Below are 20,327 nucleotides of genomic sequence, written 5' to 3'. Positions count from 1 at the left end.
GTCTCATATACAAATTTTGAGGCTTAAAAACTGACATATTATTTTAACATAACCACATTACATCGAGTGAAATATTTCTCAAAATGCTTTATGCTATATCGCAAGCTATTGTAGGCTTCTTACCAAAGCTTTTGCTGCCGCCCATGTTAAGAGTAATTACCATAACGCTAACATAAACCCTTTACTTTAACAACAGTAAACAGCAGTGACACGTCTTTCTATGTCCTGTATTTCTGCAGTCAACAAATAAATCAACACCTTTCTCGACTCTCACCGTTATTTATTGAAGAGGATCTTGTAATATTATAGATCGCCAAGTCAGAACCTATCATATTTGTCACAGGTGTGTATCGCTCCCAGGGCTGAAATTAATATATGCTTCCCTCTAATTTAAGTCCTCGAATGCGAAAGCACACGACGTGATTTAATTTATAAGCGTTATTTCAATTTGTTCGCGCCAAAATTAGTTGGTTGCCATGCCTCAAGACGAGGCTCGACCCTCTAGGTGGACCATCCGGATGTCCTGTGGAATATACACTTATTTGGAAACACTACTGGAACTTGGCAACTAAGCATTACGGTTTTCGGTAAAGATCAAAACAGGAAGTGGATATTAACAATTTTCTTACTTGTTTCGCGTTTGTAGGTTTTTTTTTGGAGGAACAGTGAGCTGATGAAAAGGCAAGGTTACCTGGATACGAATCAATTAGGGGTTTCTGTTTTGCGGAAAATGAACTAACGAATTGTATTGCAAGTAATTTATCCATTTTGCAACTGTACGTTTTGCTGAAGTCACCTCAAATGACGTGAGCCATTACGGGACCGACTGGCGTAGCTACCTTTAAGATGTCGGTTAAAATATATAAAACACAAATATCCAAAATCATTTCCTTTGTTTAAACAAAAATTACTTCAAAAATTACTTCAACAACAAGCTTAGCATTTTTACACAATGTTAAATACAACAAGGGTATTTTTTTCAATCTAAAAGCTGACTGTTTGTAAAATGTCACATCAGTGCCAATCCTATAAAAACACAATTAAGGCATCCATAAGCACCTCAGACAGTTTCGCTATTCCTATTGTTGGAGAGCGCGTGGGTGTGTATAAACCTTTGTTTATGACCAGTAAAAAGTGTTGAAACATGGGCGTGACATGCGAGCTTGCACCTGAGTGCAACGGCCGAGACAGTAAGTTGTGCCACATCACGCAATACGCGCGATGCGCACAGCATTCCCTGCGATGGGAATTGTGTTGAAAGAAATAATCGAACAATTATAATGTTTGCATTTATTTTACTTTTTGACCAAAAGTGTTGATGTTTTTTGACTCGGTAAAATTATCAAGAACCAGACCTGGTTGGGTTTAAACCACTAGTTGAAAACCTCTTCACCACACATTGATTCCCTTAATAAATAATGGAAAGAACTTCCCCCATTTCAGCATGTCTTATATCGATCGCCTCAATCTAAATAAAGAGAGCAAAACTGCCGATGAAATGCGGGCATACGTTGTTATCGAATTGGGATCACCGAATGTTGAGAAATCTTTGGCTGTGTTGTGTTAAATACAGAAAGTTGAAATGCATTTACTGTTTTGTCCCAGCGCTCCACTCTTTGCCGAGCGCTATATAAATGCCATTTGTATTGTATGTATTATACTCAGATAAAAATGCACTTGGGATATTCTTTCATAAAAGGTGATTGAATGCAATTTGGGTAATTCTTGACTGCCAAAATATAGTTTCAACTTCATATCAATATCAAGTATCAAACAAGATAAAACCCTTGAGATACAGTCAGTGTAGTTTGCCACCGCTTTATTTATTAAAGCAATAATATTTTGTTCTTATTTAACAGTGGGTCAAATTACATGAAACACATAACACTGAAGAGTGGCTTTTGACTGATTTGAAATAACACAGTTTTAAACAAAAAAACTTATATGTTTATTTTCATAGTTTATTTTTGTTAGATATCCACACTGCCTTGGACAAATCGCCCCTTGGTTTTTCAAGCCCCCTTTGGCATGCATTTCCAGCTCTTTAATAAATCGAGGTAAGTGAGATATGAAAGTAAACATTTGCCAGCTGAATATTGTTAGTAAATCAAACATGTAACACCAATTCGACATACTATGAATCGATTGGCCTGTAAGGTGTCAGGGATCGCACAGTCGCCTTCGGTTAGTGTTGTGATCAAGATCGCGTGACAATGCGAACACTCCCGTTTTAAAAGAGAAAGTTAAACAAGAAAGTTGTTGTCGAGAAACCCTGTCGAGAAACCGTTCAGACAAGAATCTTTCAAACTTGTATTCACATACACTTTAGAAACTTCCAGGTCAGATTCTATAACCGGATCCCGGTCCTTTGGGGCCTGACCCGTATCTGTGCCAGTATGACCCGGAAAATATTTAAACATAACCCCAAAATGGGTTAAAAAGACGTGTAATCTCAGAAAAGTTTTATTTTAAACTATTGTCTGTTTTCAGCATGACCCGAAAATGGGTTAGTCCCCCCACCCCGTTCACTCACACGCACATTCCACCTTTTGCATCCATGTGGATATATATTTTTCTTTAGCCCTCCTATTGACTCTGTAAACAAAATTCCTTGTAAAACACTCAGTTTTTAGATTACTTTAGAGATTCATTTAACCCCTTAATCTGATTTGTTCTCGACGTTCTCCATAAGGTTGCGAATGTTAAATCATAATTCCAGGAATCCCGGCGATTCTGGCCCTGGGGTCTTTAGAGTTAAGAGTGGCATTACTTTAAACATTATATTATGTGAATATTGGTTTTTCACTCTAACGTAAGCCTCCGTCTAGCTGTTTGAGTGCTACACATGGATATCGTCTGTAAACATTACAGAGTGCCTTCAATGAACATGTGTACAAACACACTCAAGTGTGTGAATCGTGTGTTCCAAATGTAAAGCAAAGAGCAAGAATTACAACTAAGTATCCCAGCTGTTTTTTTGTCTCAAGTCCACGTCTTTTCCGTCGCCTTTTTTTTTAGCCTGCCAGGATTTAAACGATATCATGACAGTACCGCGTGATTTGACACAAATGGAATCAAACCCTTCCCATGAACCGCCCCTTAACTTTTAAAAATGTGTGAACTGCGCGTGATATTCCATGTAAATACATCATTGTAGGAACGGCACATATAACAGTAAGGGGCGGATGCATGTCACGATGTCCCAACCAAGTCGTGCATGATGAGTTTTAAGCAGAAGATATTAAGGGATGTAAACTCGCGGGTGATACTTCTTTAGTTTTCTGACAGATGACTGTCACTATGTAAATAACTTGTTATGCCCTCGGCTCGGTGCATTTAGCAAGATGCCTATTATGAACCAATACGTATGTATGTATATACGCCCCTTTACATGAGATATGAGAGAAAGCAGAGACCCGATATATTGATCAGGAATTTACAGAGACCCGATATTTCGATCAGAAACTCACAGACACCTGATATATTGATCATGAGCTCACATAGACTTGATATATCGACCAGGAACTCACAAAGACCTGATACATCGATCAAGAACTCACAAAGACCTGATACATCAATCAAGAACTCACAGAGACATGTATATCACAGAGTTATCCTCCGGACGTCAACATTATGTTAACTGTGTTTATAAATTGCTACGTTTTGCTGTATTTTCAGATATTTGGGATTTTTGGGTAAAATGTTGATGTTTTTGGTAAATATTCTTTTCGAAAGATTTTACTCTAATATCGTTAATGGAAATTAAAGAGGTTAAACGAATCAACCAGATCGTAGAACTGAAACTAGTCGCCCGAGTTTTATTTAAGAGTAACACACAATGCACTACATTTTCTTTTGCCCTTGCTTTTTGGTTAAGAAACATCAAAACCTTCACTCTCTTAACCTCTTTGTTGTCTTTCCTCGAAGAGTTTTCACTTCGAATCGCCACTATCGAATGGGGTCACGTCAAAACGCTGACATTAAGTCGTCTCATGGACGCTGTTTCATTTCTATGGCAACCCCTTTTCATTTAACTGACAATCCTTCTTAAAAAAAAAAACCAAGACAACAAACCGTCCCGTCGATGGCGAGAGTTACTATTTCCCTAGATGCATGCTATGCAATAACTATAAGAAGCAAATCTCCGTGGTTAACTGTCATCATGGACTGACAGTCACTTACGCCAGATAGGTAAAACCCACATGAAAGAGGGGGGCATATTAACTTACTAATAAGACGCTCGAATCATACAGGCGCGGTCGCAAGAGCATGTGTTGATACACATAGACGCCACAAGACGGGATCCCCTGAAGAACTATGAAAACCCCACATCCAATGCACCGACATGGACCTAACTGATAGATTTGTTCAGTTCAGCGAGCGCCAATTTGACTAAAACGGACGTGACTTGAACGTATTGCGAATGTGTGAACCGAGGGAAACAGCTTGGCGATTGCTCTCGTGGCGTTTGGCTGTCAGCGCTTATAATGCAACTACGAGATAGACAATTACCACCACAGTAGTACTTGATGATCCGCCCCCATTTTAACCAATATCATTAATACATGCATTCCACCCTAAGTTTATTAGTGTTTTGTGCTTGATATCCCAGACGTGTGTTTAGGGAATTGAGTTTTTAGAGAGCATTCTAAACAGCATGTCACGCACGCAATCTCGTTTACCCGCCATTGGCACAAATCCCAACGGGTAAAATACTTTATAACCTCCACCTGAGATATCATGCTATTGTTGCACCGCTCCATTATTTTGCAAATGCGGAATGTGCATTTGCATTCGTGCAAAATAATGGAGGGCTGGAACAGTAGCGTGACTTCACAAATTGAGGCTAGGTAGATTAGTGCCCTCTTAGATAAAAAGATTATGCCCTCATCATGCCCACTGGCCCGCCCTTTGGCCATTCCAACCCATGAATGACGCGCACCTCGGGCATTATTTTATATCCGAAAGTCCTCTTAGGGGACTTTACGTTGACACTTCAGGTCATGTCAATATCCGTAACCAAGATTTGTTCAGCCTGAACACAATCAATGGAATGGTCACTTAATCCCGACAATATAGGGCGCCACCAAGAAGTTGACATGGGGCAGCAATTCTTTCGCAGTGTATCACAAACAAGATTTGACTTCACAATTCAAAGTTCAATTTATTTCCACCCAATAATTTCGAGTAAGAAAATAAACATTACATGAGAGAAAACTGAATAGATTAAGTGGGAGGTCTCCTAAAAGCAAGCTTGCTGGATGGAGACCAACGTGTCTATGTGAAAGAACAGTGCAATAATAGACTTGATCCGCACTTTATACACAGAGTTCACAAGCTATGCAATATCAAGTAAATGTAACTATTAACTAACAAGATAAAGAGTTTAACTTATTAAACTAAAGCATCAATGTGTTAGAGGTATTGCAGTATGGCTTTTTCGTAATGATAAGGATTGTAGAGGGTTCGAAACGCTTTGTTGTGTGTTGTGTGTTACAAACAAAGTCTCTTTCTACTTCTTATAATTCTTCCTATACCATAATGTATTATGATAGCATTTAGTTGCTTACACCGTGTGTTTGGGTTGGCAACGTTGCTAATAAATTCAAAGAAACAACGTCATCAATTCACTTCATAACTACTTCTATTTTCTCGTGATGTATCTATTTGTTATAAATCCTGTGTAATCTATTTGTTCAGTATACGAACAACTCAATGATCTCCCATATGGATCCCAGCTCATATAATTGTATAATTCAATATCAAATATTAAAAATTTAGTAATGTTTTTCGGATAAGTCCTCAATTCGCGTAATGCACCAGCTGTTGTCTACCGTGGAGCTGTAAAATATCTTGTCGGGCAGATTAAGTGAACTTCAATGTTACAAAACTGTTGATGGTACGAACTATGTCTTGCAGTTTTTCTGCAAACAGTGTTTCAAAGTAAATGGTCGTTTCTGGACTATCCAAGTGAAGGCATTGTCGTTAAAGATTATTAGGACCCACCTGTTCATGTTCATCTGAATATCAAACTAGTTATGTACCTCAAGATAAATTTAGTTTGGTACTCTTCAAACATGTAGTTCTACCATTTGTTGGCTAGATTTGTTCCCACCTTGTAGATTTAACAGCCAATACATATTACATAAACTGTCTTACAGCGTGTTCAAATGTCATCAAAATTAATCCGATTTTATGTTGCTAAGGAGAGAGAGTCTGTTCATGTTCATTATGTGACTGTTTCATCGGCGGCAATTGTCATGCGGGTATGTCCATACAGGCTGGGTTTTCTTTACAATTTCTGTGAAGATTTCTCCTGAGGATAGGAAATAGCATCAGCTCTAAAAGGAGCTTGGATCTAATCATCCCCACCCCTCCTCCCCACAAACGCAATTATCAATTACCATTCTTCGTCTGCTTAGGACCAGACAATAAATAGTGCACAGTAGTACAAAGACTGGACCCATCGCATACACTCCAATAACAATGACGTGCCTGTGTAGGAGATTATTGTCATCATGTATTTATAATATTTTAGTTTATATAAAAATGTAAAGAGAACCTGATTAAGAAATAGTCAATTTGTATTAAAGTGCATGTGGCAATTTGAAATAATGAATGAGAGTCGACCGACAGTAGCTTACATAATTTCTAATCTTCCAATTAAGTCAAATATATTAAATTTAATTGGCTTACATTATAGGCAAATGTGTAGTTGATGAAAAGAAACATGTATTTAAAATCGGTTCTACCTTCAGGATACATGATCAAGACGAGACAAAACGATTTGGCAGTTTCATTAACGTAATATGTTTTTAATCATCAATCACATATAAATGCTTGGTTTAACATTACCGGCAAGTCATTATTATGAAAGCCTCACAGAGAGCATAATGTATGGTTGATGAAAAGTACATGTGGCTTTAGCAACTTCACAATCGTGAAATAGTTTTAATCAGTGTAGCCTTTTAATGTTTCAATTGATGTTCAATTCTTTTAGACATTTCGGCTTATTAAAGATTATATTAAGTAATATTTTTGCGTTAAATATTAAGTCTAAATTACTATTGAGGAGAATCAGAGTAATGTCGAGATAAGGCTCTATCCGGAGCCAACAGCCACCCCCCCCCTCCCCCCTCACCACGAAGAGATTTACACAGGTGGTACCCGCGCGTCTACTGAATAAAAATATTTACGCAAAAATGAATGAATACACACCAATAATAATACATTTTAGTGTCAGTTACTTGTTGCAGTCTCCCCACTTGACTGAAATCTACCAGATAAAGAGTTTCCCCAAAGTAAGTCATGGGGCGAAGTGGGGCGGGGGCTTTTTCTAGTACTCTGCCATCTCAAGTCTTGTTTATTATCTTGTAAGTTCTGTGTCATGTCCCAAATAGAGTGTCATATCACCTGCGCTGGTTGTGTCATTAAAGTCAATGGATGATCGCCACTATACCTTAAGCTACTCGCCTCGCTTTACTACATGCATCCTGTTGGCAAGGGGGAAAAAGACTGGACAATAAGATTCCAGTATTAAGTTATAAATTACAGGCCAGGTTTCGGATGGCAGGCTAATTCGTCACAATTGTTGGCATGGAGCTAAGAGCGCTCCATGGAAAGTGCGGTTAAGTGCGCATTTCCAGTCGGAAGCAGCAGTTTCTATACTGCATTATGTGAGGTTAGCGCCCCGCACTTAGACAAGCCGTTAAAGTGACGGCTCTTATTCTCAACAAATTGGATTCTGAGGGGAAATGATGCCATTTAGGAAGATTGAGGGCCATATTATATTTCATTTCAGCCTTGTGCTCTCAACACAAACATAATATACAACAACTATTGCACGTAGGAGTAGCTTTTTATAAGAAAGGTCATCTGGTTAACGTTTGATTGATTAAACAAGGACCCCAATGCCCCCTATAGCTTTTAGTGCAGATTCCTGGTTTTTGAAATCGTTTCTTTATCATTCGTAACAAACACACACACACACAGGGGGAATAGTCATAGGATAGATTTCAATCGAACATTCCTTAAAACACGTGGTGTTCATCTAAAGACGCCCGTCCCGTGTAGTGATTTCCCTTTAGAAGCCAACTATAACAAACAGCAGTGGCAAGCATGCACCATCCCAACAATTTCCAAAATATAGGATTTGAGGCATTGCATGGTGGGGTATCAATATATATTGGTTTGCGGTAACACCATGTGTGTATATCTACTTGCCAGGTAGAGTTGTTCTTAGGGAACTGTATTGCTTTATTCTACTGCCGTGGAGTAGAAAATCGGAGGTTCGGGAGACTTCTCAGTTCTGAAAAGAACTGTCCTGCTTTATAACTATTACCAGGGCGGACGGTATAGAAATTTGACTGGACTACTACTTTAGCTTATAGGATCGTAACAACTGTACTGCCGCGGAGTCAGTTCAGAATTGGTCTCAACGTTTCGACTAGCTTGCTCTAGTCATCGTCAGGAGACTGAAGAGGTAGAGAGGAGTAGGCTATTTATAAGTTGGATACTAAGCTACACACCCACAAAGACAAACATGACTCTTACTAGCAGTCAGGCAGGGGGCTATCGAATTCCTTGTACTTGTGGTAAAGTGTACATTGGCGAGACCGGTAGAGATCTAACTACCAGGCTAAAAGAACATAAAGCACACGGCCGCAGAGGGGAATATGACAAATCTGCCATTGTCAAACACTCCACCGATTTAGACCATGTCATAGATTGGGATCAGGCTCGTATCATAGCACCTGAAAGACATTGGTATACAAGGCGCATAAGGGAAGCTATCGAAATACACAGACACGACACTGTGCCACAAGATGTGAATCGATTCAATGTATTGATTACTATAGTGACAGCAAGATTTAAATAAGGATGGAAGATTAAAGCCATATAATAGTACACTTTCGGAACAGAAAAAAAAAGTTCACAGATTTACAAATAACTTACATGGTTTATAGAAGGTAATGGTGAAAGACTTCTCTTGAAATATTATTCCATGAAATATTTTACTTTTTGAGAAAACATTAAAACAATTATCAATTATCGTTATCGAGAATTACGGATTTATTAGAAACACATGTCATGACACGGCGAAACGTGCGGAAACAACTGAGGGTTTTCCCGTTATTTTCTCCCGACTCCGATGACCGATTGAGCCTAAATTTTCACAGGTTTGTTATTTTATATATAAGTTGATATATACACCAAGTGTGGACCTTTACCGAGAGAGTCCAATGGCTTTAAGGCGTTCTGATTTTTGTGTTAATGTCATGTTTGGATCAAAATCTACAAGGTCATCTCTAATGCTTATAGTTTTTGATTGTCAACGGTCATCAAGATTTCCCTGTCTGTAACTATAAGCAGTTTTAACAGCCCTGTTTTGAGGGAACGAAATAATGTTTCGAGGGGACGAAATAATTTCTAAACTTTGTTTAACCTAACTGAAATTTTTTTTTATTTGTCCCTAAGGGGCTTCATACTTTAGGGTGAAATCACTCAGTACAAAGAAAAAATGTCAAAAAGGTAAGGTGGCCTTGAATCGAAACTTAGTTAAGTAAAGCTAAGTCTGTGTAAGACCATTATTTATTCTAAAACAATTCTCGTCCTATACTGAGTAAAAAAAAGCAACATCGTAAACTCGGGTAATTTTCACCGACTTATGCAAGTAGAATCGAGTACAGAGTTCATCTGTATTATTCCTTGTACTGTCTAACATGGTTTGTCCTTTATGTCCTTTCGGAATTAGATTTCTTAGAATCTTATACCGAGGTGATGTAATTAAACTTCCAGACTCACAGCACTGCGATATCGAAATTACTGACTGGCTACAAACACGTGACCATTTTGTGTAATAGACTGTATCGCAATACTCGATGCGCGTTAGGCGGGGAATGAGGCGCATGCTGATCTACTACAGATCTAGTTTGGTTGCTAGCTAGACCATCATGCACCTCATTCAAACAGTTAGCGCTTGCGCAATGGATATTTACGGTAATGGGTGCGTTCGATAAGCTTCCCTGTGTCGACCCGGTGTGCTCATCCAAGTGGCGTATTTTATTTCTTCCAGGATGAACGTGGACACTGATAATTACCCCACGTTCGTACTGGAAAAGTCGCCTATTTTTTTTTCAAGACGAACGTGTGCAGATATTTACCCACGTTCCACCTGGAAAAAAAATACGCATCATGACGTGACCCTTCTCGTGGTGACGTCAGAGTACCTCGGGCCAGCCCCCCCCCCCCCCCCAAATGCTCCTATCCAAAAGCGGGTCACTTGGGGCTGGCCCGAGGTGCTCTGACGTCACCACGAAAAGGGTCACGTGACGATGCGTATTTGTTTTCCAGGTGGAAAAATACGCCACTTGGATGAGCACACCGGGGTCGACCCAGGGAAGCTAAACGAACTCAACCAACGTCTATCAACAAAACAAACAACACAGCCCTCACGCGACGAGTCATGGAGAGGAACACTCGTTTCTTCATTGCGATTTACGTCACAATAGCCGAGAACATGTTGATGGTTTCAGTTTTGTGGCACAATTTACGTCATCCCTTCAAGAATAATGTCAGTCAGTGAAATCTCGATATTAAAATGGTTTATATTTATCTGCCTTAGGCAATTCCCCCTTTACATACCAAAGTCTACACACAGCGGGTAGGATGCTCACTGCAGTAAAACGACTAATTAAGTCTCATGTTACATTCGCAGCTCCCATCTGACACTGATGGATGAACATTCCACGATGACAACAGTGGATGTATGACGTTAAACATGATAACCATAAGACATTATAATCAATTGAAAACAGTCAGCATTGTATTGTAATGTATTGTAAGAAGATTGTCAACATGAATTGATCCGTTGAGAAACTTACCGACACAGACTTATAAAACTTATGACAACCAGAATTATGACACAGTTAATATTTAAATACAATTTTTCACTAATCATTGTACTTATTTCGTTTTCACAAAATCTACATTGACTTTCATATAAAAGTGAATTCAGCGAGCACATTCCCTTTAAGCGAACAAAGTATTTTGATGTTTTTTTGCCTCCTGCAATGAATCAGATAAATGTCCAGAAAAAAGGCGAGGGAGGGTGGCTTAAAAATCGCAGTAAGTGTGCGGTTGAAGCATATTCTAACCTATAAATAGTGACGAGAGAACAAAACCCTATCAAGATTTAATTAATTCACTCTTGAGGCACTCATCCCAAAGTCAGAATTTGAAACACTGTTTCCAAAGGTCAAACTCTACATTAAAACCTGCCGCGTTAACCCGATCATAGTCAAGCCAAGGTAAGTGTTACAGATGGTTAGAAAAATGACGTACTGAAGAGGAAAGGTATTAATAGTTGATTGAGGCAGCGGGGGAACAACTCATGCAACGAGGTCAGACGGTAACGGGGGAAATAAGCCAAAGTTACGGCGGGGTTATCTTGAGACCGATGTCCGTGGATTAATCGAGTGAATCGGAGTATAGTGTCGTGCTCACTACTATAAACGTCTGCTTTGTGCTGACTCTAACGATCCGTATCACTATTATCGGTCAGGTTTCAAGCCGTAAATCCCCCGGCCAGATGCTTTATAGCAACCGTCAACTTATGCAAATGAGTAAAATTCATAATTATGTAAATGAATCTGATACAAAATTTCTCATGTATTCTGCAATACCGCCATCGTCTTTTTGTAATATGCAACAAGATGAATTGAAGTATTTACTGCGTCCAAGTTATTTTGTCATTCAAATGTCAGCAGATTCATACGGGAAGGTCTTGTGTCGATTTACACACACTCGGTTTTAAAAACAACCCCCTGAAAACTTCAAAACTCATGGTCGTGTACAAGACTGGCTTTCTCTTTCGTGAAATCCTCCATCTGCAACATGACAACATAATTTCGCCATATGCAGTGTGCTTGAAGAAAATACCAATCTACACGTCGTCGTTGTATTAATTCAAAGCAATCTTCAACAACTAGCCAGGACGGTCTTGTGCAACGCTTTTCAACACTTGATGAGACTGGCTAGACCCAAACAATATCAGTGTAACCAGTCTTTAGTGAACCCAGCTAGTAATACGTTTTCCGTAAGAAGTGAATATTGGAACAAACACCTCCATATGTTCCGGGTATAAGAATGAAATACATCCACATAACGCAACCAGACTATGATTTGCATTAGTCAACCTCTGCTTCCATACAAAAACGTCAACGCAGTTCCAAGTCTTCCGTCCCCGCTAATTACCATAAATAACATTTATAATGGACACACTCCAAAAGACTTACAGACCACTGACTTGGATATCAGTTCCCAGGGAGCCCGACCCAGATTGGGTTTACCCGAGAATCGCTTTTACAAATTGGATTTTCGTAAAGATTCTGCGTCAGTTTGATCCATTTTGCGGTTAAATTTGGGACAAACCCTAGTTATCATTGACCCATAATTAGTATTAAATTAACATTAACAATTTTCATGAAGCGCATTTCCCAAAAGGTGAATGAGTTGAACTCCCAAAAAAAACTTAATAAAATTTGTAATAAAAAAAAAATAACGAAATAAATAAATAATAATAATAATAACTTTTAAAGACAACGTTACAGATACAACAATCCTGAAACAAAATGGGTTCTTGACCCCCATGAGACCAGCAGAGGACTCAGGTCAATATCTTACCCGGGATTTTGAGAGGGTTTCAGTACCCCCCCCCCCCCCCCCCCCAGATCATAGAGCAAGAAACAGAGAGCTGTTTATTGCTGTATGCTTAGACTACTACAACTGTGGCTCGCCATGCAAGTTGAGACTTATACGGAAGATCCACACTACTCTTGGTTTCACTATAGAGCAATACCCAGACATTTGCTTTATGGTTTCAGTTTGCGTGACTAACCCTTGCTCTGTGGTTTCATTGTGCGGGACAAATAAAATACTCGACCTTTTTTATTGGAATTCCTATAATCCTCTTATTTCACGCCGGGACGCCGTATAACTGAATATACATAACATTAATATCAATACAATAATACCAAATTAAACAGGTAACCCGGACCTACCAATCTTACAACGTTACAACCGAATTAAATAGTTGCAGAAATACCATCGACTGGGATTGACTAAGCCCAAGTAACCTGCTTAATCTAAATTCAACAACGAATCATTGATATATTCTATTTTTTAATGGAAACGAAAAGCATGAACTTACAAATCGTTGCCAGGTTCAAGCACAACAGCACACACAATGGGAGTTGGACGGTGGTTTCCAGAACATAGTGGGTTTTACGGCAGCATTCCAGGCTGGAGTTTGACTATGGAGATGAACCGAACTTAATTCTCAACAGAAACAGGGACATGGAGGATTCACATATCCCGCAAGCAGACGTCATCAGCCTGGTCATACTGGACAGCGGCTACCTGACATGCAGAATCATTGATAAAAAGAGTGAATAAATTACATGTATGATAAGACTTTCACATTGGTGATAGATATAGAGAGCGTGTTGTACCTCTATTGTGTCTGACATGTGTGTCTGGAATCTTAGGAATTCTTTAGAGGACCTTGGAGGGGGGGGGGGGGTACTTCTGTACAACAATGTGGTAAAGTATTGGAAACTTTAGTATCCAATACCTATAACGACCATTGTATAAACTACCATACGACCAGTTTGTGATTGTTTGGGGTAAACCGATTTGAACCGCTGATGTCATTGTTATGCGCATTCGAACACGTGCTTTATTCAGCTTGGTAACTGTGGACAACTACCGGGACATTGTTTTGGCAGAAACCATTTTTTTTAAGATAGATTTTCTTACAGCATTGTTTCGCACGGTTATTTATTGCATTATTTAAAACAAATAATATAATTTTAACTTGGAACACTGCAAAGAAGTGCACTTTTTATGATAGATTGTGTTAAAAGGTTATTTTAAAACGATGATTATTTGCACTATTGTAATATAAGGGATGCATTTAGCATACATCACTTACAATAGGCTACTCGTTATACCTCTGTGAACCAGTACACTGTTCCACTATTCAAATAATAAAAACAACATTTGTATAAGCAGCAACTACTAGGAAAAGCTTATGTAAAAAATGTAATAATGATAACAATTAAATTACAAATAAATTAAATCCAATTTTCGTTCACTGACCAGCTGTAAACTATGCCCCAAAGTCAGAAACCTAGAGATACAAAAAAAAATCGTTTACAAAGGAACACTTTAACCGTGGCCTGCCGTAACCTTTCGGCTCCTGCAAATTGGAAAGGTTAAAGTATCGATATGTTGAAGAAGTTGTAGCAATCCTCACTCCGTGCGAAACTGCTCTGAGGCAAAGTATACCTTTGGTGTTTAGCAGTTTAATTGTTTTAATCACATTATTATATGTAAATGTATACAATGAAACTCATGTGAAAATTTAATTCAAAAAGTGTGTCACTTTTTTTCTTTTTTTCTTTTTGTACGTATACCTCCCCTTTAAGCAGCTTGAGTAACGCAGTTTTACACTTTTTATATGAAACATTTGTGATACATGACGTCCACGGGCGAGTTCACGTCCCAATGAAACCGTATTCCATACAATGTCTATATTGCTTTGCTACTGGGCAGATATACTTTAATTTTTGTCCATCTCACATTTCTATTTTTTCAGATTTTGCCTGCGTAGCTGAGTAAATAGGGTGATAGATCATTTTAGCTTAGCGGCGACTGCTCTCAGAATCAGACATGTAGGGTTATATTACTATACCAGCATGACCTTTACCTGCAGAATGCACCCGCCTTAAAGTCACCTGGAAATAGAATTTTGTTTTCTTCAAACATTAGAGTATATGTTTCTGATCAATAAAATAATTTGTTGAGTAATTGTTTTTTAACGATTTATATGTTTAAAAAAAAATTGTGTGAAGGTGACTCCGCATACCCCTTGTGTGACGTCAATCGAGGCAGACTTTGCCTCGATCGAACATCGTGCACACGAACGTGCAAGTGCGTTCAAGTCCTAGTAGTGAGTTTGTACGTTTCGAAAAAAGGTTTTCTCTTGCATTTTTCCGGCAATGTCGACCAGGTGTATTGCTGAATGCAGCAAAACAACTAAAAATGGAGTCAGTTTGCAAGTCTTTTCCAGCGCTGTGCAGCAAACACTTCGAGCCGTCGTGCTTCGAGAATCCGGAATACACTACACATTTTGACATGAAGAGAAAAGTTCTTTTCTAAAACATGACGCCATCCCAACAATTTGTCCAGCTAGTGGGTAGGTCGAAGAAGGTACCTGAAATACGTAACGAACCTAAAGGAGCATTTGCCTGACGTGAAAACAAATCAGGTATCGTTTCAACTTTGAGGGCATGATTTTAACTTGCGCCAAGTGCCACTACCTTGTGTTGATACTGCATGCGATTCATCGCGCCTCGATTGACGTCACGAACAGCGCCCTCTCGGGTCGGGCTTATTTTCAAATTTGTAAATAACATGGAAACTAATTTTTTTTAAACCTTACTTAATTGATTATTCATATTCCACTCATCAAAAAACATATTTTAGTGACAAAAGCTTAATTTTGACAAAATACCACTTCCAGGTGACTTTAAAACTTGTGATAACTAAAATTTTGCCGATGATGCAAAGGCTGCGCATTGCTCTTTTAATCTAGAATAATGGCTTTATGACCAACTTGAATTGTTTGAATGTGGTTTTGCTGTGATTAATAAAGCAATGTCTCATTTCTCATCACTTTGAAACTGCAAGAAAAATAATAATAAATGGCCTGACGTTTCGACCCTAGCAGAGTCTTTTTCACTAACAAACTCTGCTAGAATCGAAACGTCGGGCCGTTTAATGTTTTTGTTGCCATTAAACATAGGTCATTTTGGTTCAATTGGTTGGCATGCAGTGTACAACAGCTTTCATATTTTCTACTGTATAACTAAAAACCAGAAGAGAAGAAATTAAGCCAATCAAAGAACAATTAAGATACACAACCTGTTGGTAGTTTACTGCGCTAGAGGCAAATGACAATTATAGAAAGGAATATTTTGTACAAAAATACGTTCTATAGACTCCAGTTTATAAACCAAAACGTGCAAATTCGTAACAGACTTTGATCAAAAATATTCTAAAGCCACTTCTCAGCTGCTATTGATTTGAAAATCCTTCTCCGCGGTGATTTCAGAGAGATTCGTGAAAGGCCCCGTTACGTCATCACTTATACGTCATATTATGTGGGAGCTCCGTTTTCTATAGCAGCGTTGTTTGAGTATACGTACAGAGTTACAACAAAGTAAACTCCCACACATGACGTCAAAGTATTGTCACTTTGACGCACGCCGTCAACGGCAGAAGTGTTTCGAATTTTCAAAACCTTGAGGTTGGGCCAAATTTGTTGATAAACGATTACGAACAAATCAGAAGAGTAAACATATCTAGGCCTACATCACATTTACATTGAATGATAAACAAAAACATTGCAAACAAGTTCAAATAGCTTTCGCGTTTAAAAAATTGCTGTTAAATTTTGCTAAGTACCTATATTTAAAGCAAACTATAGGAAGTGTAACTGCGGACATTCGAGATATTTGAATTGTACTGAAGACAATAAATCGAATACGACTTCCTGAGATTACTTATGTTAAGATGACGTCATATTAAAACAAACTGGGGTCAGGTTTCCCTACATTCACCTCTGTGGACGCCGGTTCTAATCCCACTTCAGACTGGCCCTGCATACGGATTAGGTTTCGGTATCTATCGGATAGCGTGGGTCCTCCCATTTAGTGATTTTACTCAAACATCCAAAACTTAGGATTTCGTCTCGTTCCTATAATGACACTTAATGTGCCGTCTTGCATGTGCTCAAATAAGTACATAACTAAATAAATAAACACGACAGAACAGGATGTTTTATCTGTGTGTCAATTTCTAACACTAAGAGGCCGTCTTTCTCAGAGAAAACACATCTTGGGAAGTCGGCATCGCTTTGATAAGATGCTGACATCCCAAGATATTTATCTTCGGATGACAGTTCTGTAAGATATTGTCATCATGGAGTAATTATCTCATGTTATTAACAAGTCTCATACCTTCTCCAGTGGTCCATGTAGAAATGCATGTAGATGCACCACACAGCAACTAGCGAAATGCAATATAGAAAAATACTGTCATAAATTTGAAGTCTCCAAGCCTCTTAAAAAACAACCAAACATATTTTCTGACACCTGGCCCTTATATTTCGTTTCAATTTTTGGCAGGTCAGCCGTTTGAATTTTTTGCTAGTTACCCCCCAAAAGACACCTTTCCCAAGCCGATTTGCTGCAAGGTAGCGCGAGGCACTTATCCACTTCCTAAGCCAAATAGGATAAACTTTCATGCCTAAATGTATACAGTATCCTCATAAGTTGAGGCACGGAACCCTCAGACTCGGAAAGATTTTGTATATTTACGCAACCTATTTATTACATGATCCCAAAAACATTATTATTTGTAACATTGTGAGGGCCAACACATTATGGAACTAGGCAAGGCGCATGCATTTATGTGGTGCACCCATTTTATGGATAATGATTAATTAGTAATTAGGGAACGGATACAACCGTGAAGCCTTAAAGGTATTCATAAAACTACTTCCTGCTTCCCGTACAATCCGGAAGCCTCCTACATTGAGGACTCATAGTGATGTATGTGTTGTACTCTGAGTGTGACAGAGAAGTGTTATGATTTATTATTGAGCTTTAGGCTTCATTTTGAAGAATGGGCTGACTTTGTAATATTCCTTTCTTTGATTGTTAGGTATCTGCTCAGCATTAAAGCTGTTTTTGTTGTTGACGACTACACTATTTGAGATGTGGAAAAAACACTAGCTCACTAGATAAAAACATATTGTTCCCAGCTATTGAAATTCGCTGAATCAAACACAATTGTCTTGATTTGTTTGACGTGGACAAACCAGAGTCTTGTAAAGCGAGTTTGGTAAGTTCCTAAGAAACCTCTCTACAATATTGATGCATTTCTAAAATTATCTTTGAAAGAACAAAATAATCAAAGCAAAGAGTTTAACTATGACGTCAAACAGACTTATTTGTTGGTGGCGGGGTGACAAGTTTATGCAAGAAGACAATACAATATTGATTCTTAAAAGGTCAAGTCGACACGTCGAACTGACAAGTGAGATTTGTGAGATCTCAACCTGTCTATCTCCAAATGATCCGAATATTCTTAATTACAGCTGTCGAGCGGCACGGCCAAATTTTTGCACTCACAGCGAAGTTCTCCAACTGTGACTCTAAAGGCATTCTCGTCATGCATGTGTAGAAACCCTCACGTCCATCCTTAACTTCATATATTCTTACAAGAAAAATGATGGCACCTTAAGATGCTTGTGTTGACATTTCACATGGTTGTCAGTAACAACACATTTTAGAGGTTGTCGCCAGTCGGAGCCCTCTCCCCTCCCCCCCAATCCAACAACGAAAAGGCAGTATGACTCCATCTATGAGGAGAGATTGAAGATTTCAGGCGACTGGATCATCCCGATCGAGACCTAAAGTACATACAAACACCTCCCGTTGATGCACGCACGACAACAGCGGTTCCCTGCATTGCGTCAAGGCGTCAACATTCATAACGGTCAAAAACGACGAAAAAGGGCGTCGACTCCTGCAAGTTGGCCCGGTTCACACCATCGGCCCTCGGGAATTTACCAAAATCTACACACCATAATGAGATGTTACTTTGCAAGTTGGCCCGAATCACACCACGAACTTACCAAAATCTACACACTAGGGATATGAAATAGATTTATAGTTTATGGTCGGACATAAATAGTTCTATGGGTGTTATTTATCAGTGCGGATTCATCATCTGACATTTGAGCTCCCCAAAAGTTTGACACATTCTCAAGGTATTATTTCCCGTCTCAACTAGCGACACCAAATAAAATGCGTTATATAAAGTTTCCACTTGTTTACCGTAACCAAAGTCTGTGAGACTAACTATGACGTTATGCGTATGAGCAATGGCAGGTGTTCATTGTGTAGAACTCTATAACAATCCCTGATTGTTTTCTCAAACCCAGCACAATCTGGGGATACTAAAGTATTTCTTATTGACGTCTTCGAAGTCACGGTGTGCGTACGACAGGTGGTTGATTGTGCACTGGGACAAAAATGTAAAACAAATGTAAAAAAGTAGTTTTCCACTCTAGTTTACAACAAGCCTCTGAGGTTGTTGTAGCGTACTGTATTGGTTGAAACAGTGACAGGTGGCTATGTGTGGGTTGTGATACTATGTCATCTCGTTGTCAGGTCAATGATATTGATTTCTAGAAGAAGCTACCCGGGCATCAACAGCCGACTGCTACAGGTTCAATCTGGTAGTATAAGTATACTCAGCAAGCTTTCTAGGCCACGCAGACAACACCATCTCCAGCTGACCAGCAGGCTGGTTGGGCGCCGCTGGATGGCCGTTTAGTGGCGGAAATCATCTGCCCTAAGACCAAGCGACAGATTTATAAATACCGCTGGGATCTCACTAGAACATCTCCTTAATTATCTATACGTGCCAAGTGTTAAGCCTCAAGACGATTCCCATAAGAAGAACAGCCATGTGCTCTCTTTTGGTCATTATGTTTTAACATGCCGACATTCATGTCAAGTGTAAGCATGATTCATGGCATTCTATTGTAGTGACATCATAAAATATTGATATTGGTATTGACATTTAACTAATCATGGGCAAAGCCACGAGGCGGGAATATCGCCAGCTAATATTCAACATTTCTTTCGATATATGAACATGGCGAAGCCTAATAACAAGGTAACGACTGATGGGTACATAGTCAGACTACTCTACTTCAGACTGAGTCTGTCTTTCAGTACATCATGTCATACTCAGCCCTCTCCAGTATTACTTACGTCTACATCAAGGAGTAGGTTTTGATGATGTTAAGTTACAGACTTGTATAATAAAAATGTTCAGCATTGGTTCGAGCACAGAGCAAGTCCTTGCCCTATGGTTAGAGCCTAGCTCCATTTCTTTTAGAGTATCATGTACATGACGCTATACATGCCGACATGTTGATGTCCATATCGATCCCACAGTGCCAATCGCACCTCAAACACACCTGGTCTAGCTAGAAACACGTGTACACAACACCGATTTCAGATTGAATTTGGTGTCATCCTTTCCTCGCCGTCATGTCTGCTGGTCCTTTATATGCAGGATTGTCCGTACGGTTGTAGATCTCTTGATTTCTGGAACGAAGAATTAGTCTGGAGTGTTATGGTGTATGAAATAATATTGCTTTCTAATAATGAGACGCCTGACTG

The 20,327-nt window shown here is 39.0% G+C and overlaps 1 protein-coding gene across 1 annotated transcript in view; it reads right to left on the bottom strand.

The window, feature by feature from the left end:
- LOC139940922 (alpha-N-acetyl-neuraminyl-2,3-beta-galactosyl-1,3-N-acetyl-galactosaminide alpha-2,6-sialyltransferase-like) overlaps positions 1-20,327 on the bottom strand; it is a 99,380-nt gene that overhangs the window by 56,917 nt on the left and 22,136 nt on the right. Inside the window, exon 2 of the mRNA XM_071937320.1 lies at positions 13,211-13,419. The gene's annotated coding sequence lies outside the window, so the exon portion shown is untranslated. The remainder of the gene's footprint in view (positions 1-13,210; positions 13,420-20,327) is intronic.

This window comes from Asterias amurensis, chromosome 8 (genome assembly GCF_032118995.1).
Source record: "Asterias amurensis chromosome 8, ASM3211899v1".
Lineage (NCBI taxonomy): Eukaryota > Metazoa > Echinodermata > Asteroidea > Forcipulatida > Asteriidae > Asterias > Asterias amurensis.
This window is presented reverse-complemented; position numbering and strand designations above follow the sequence as displayed.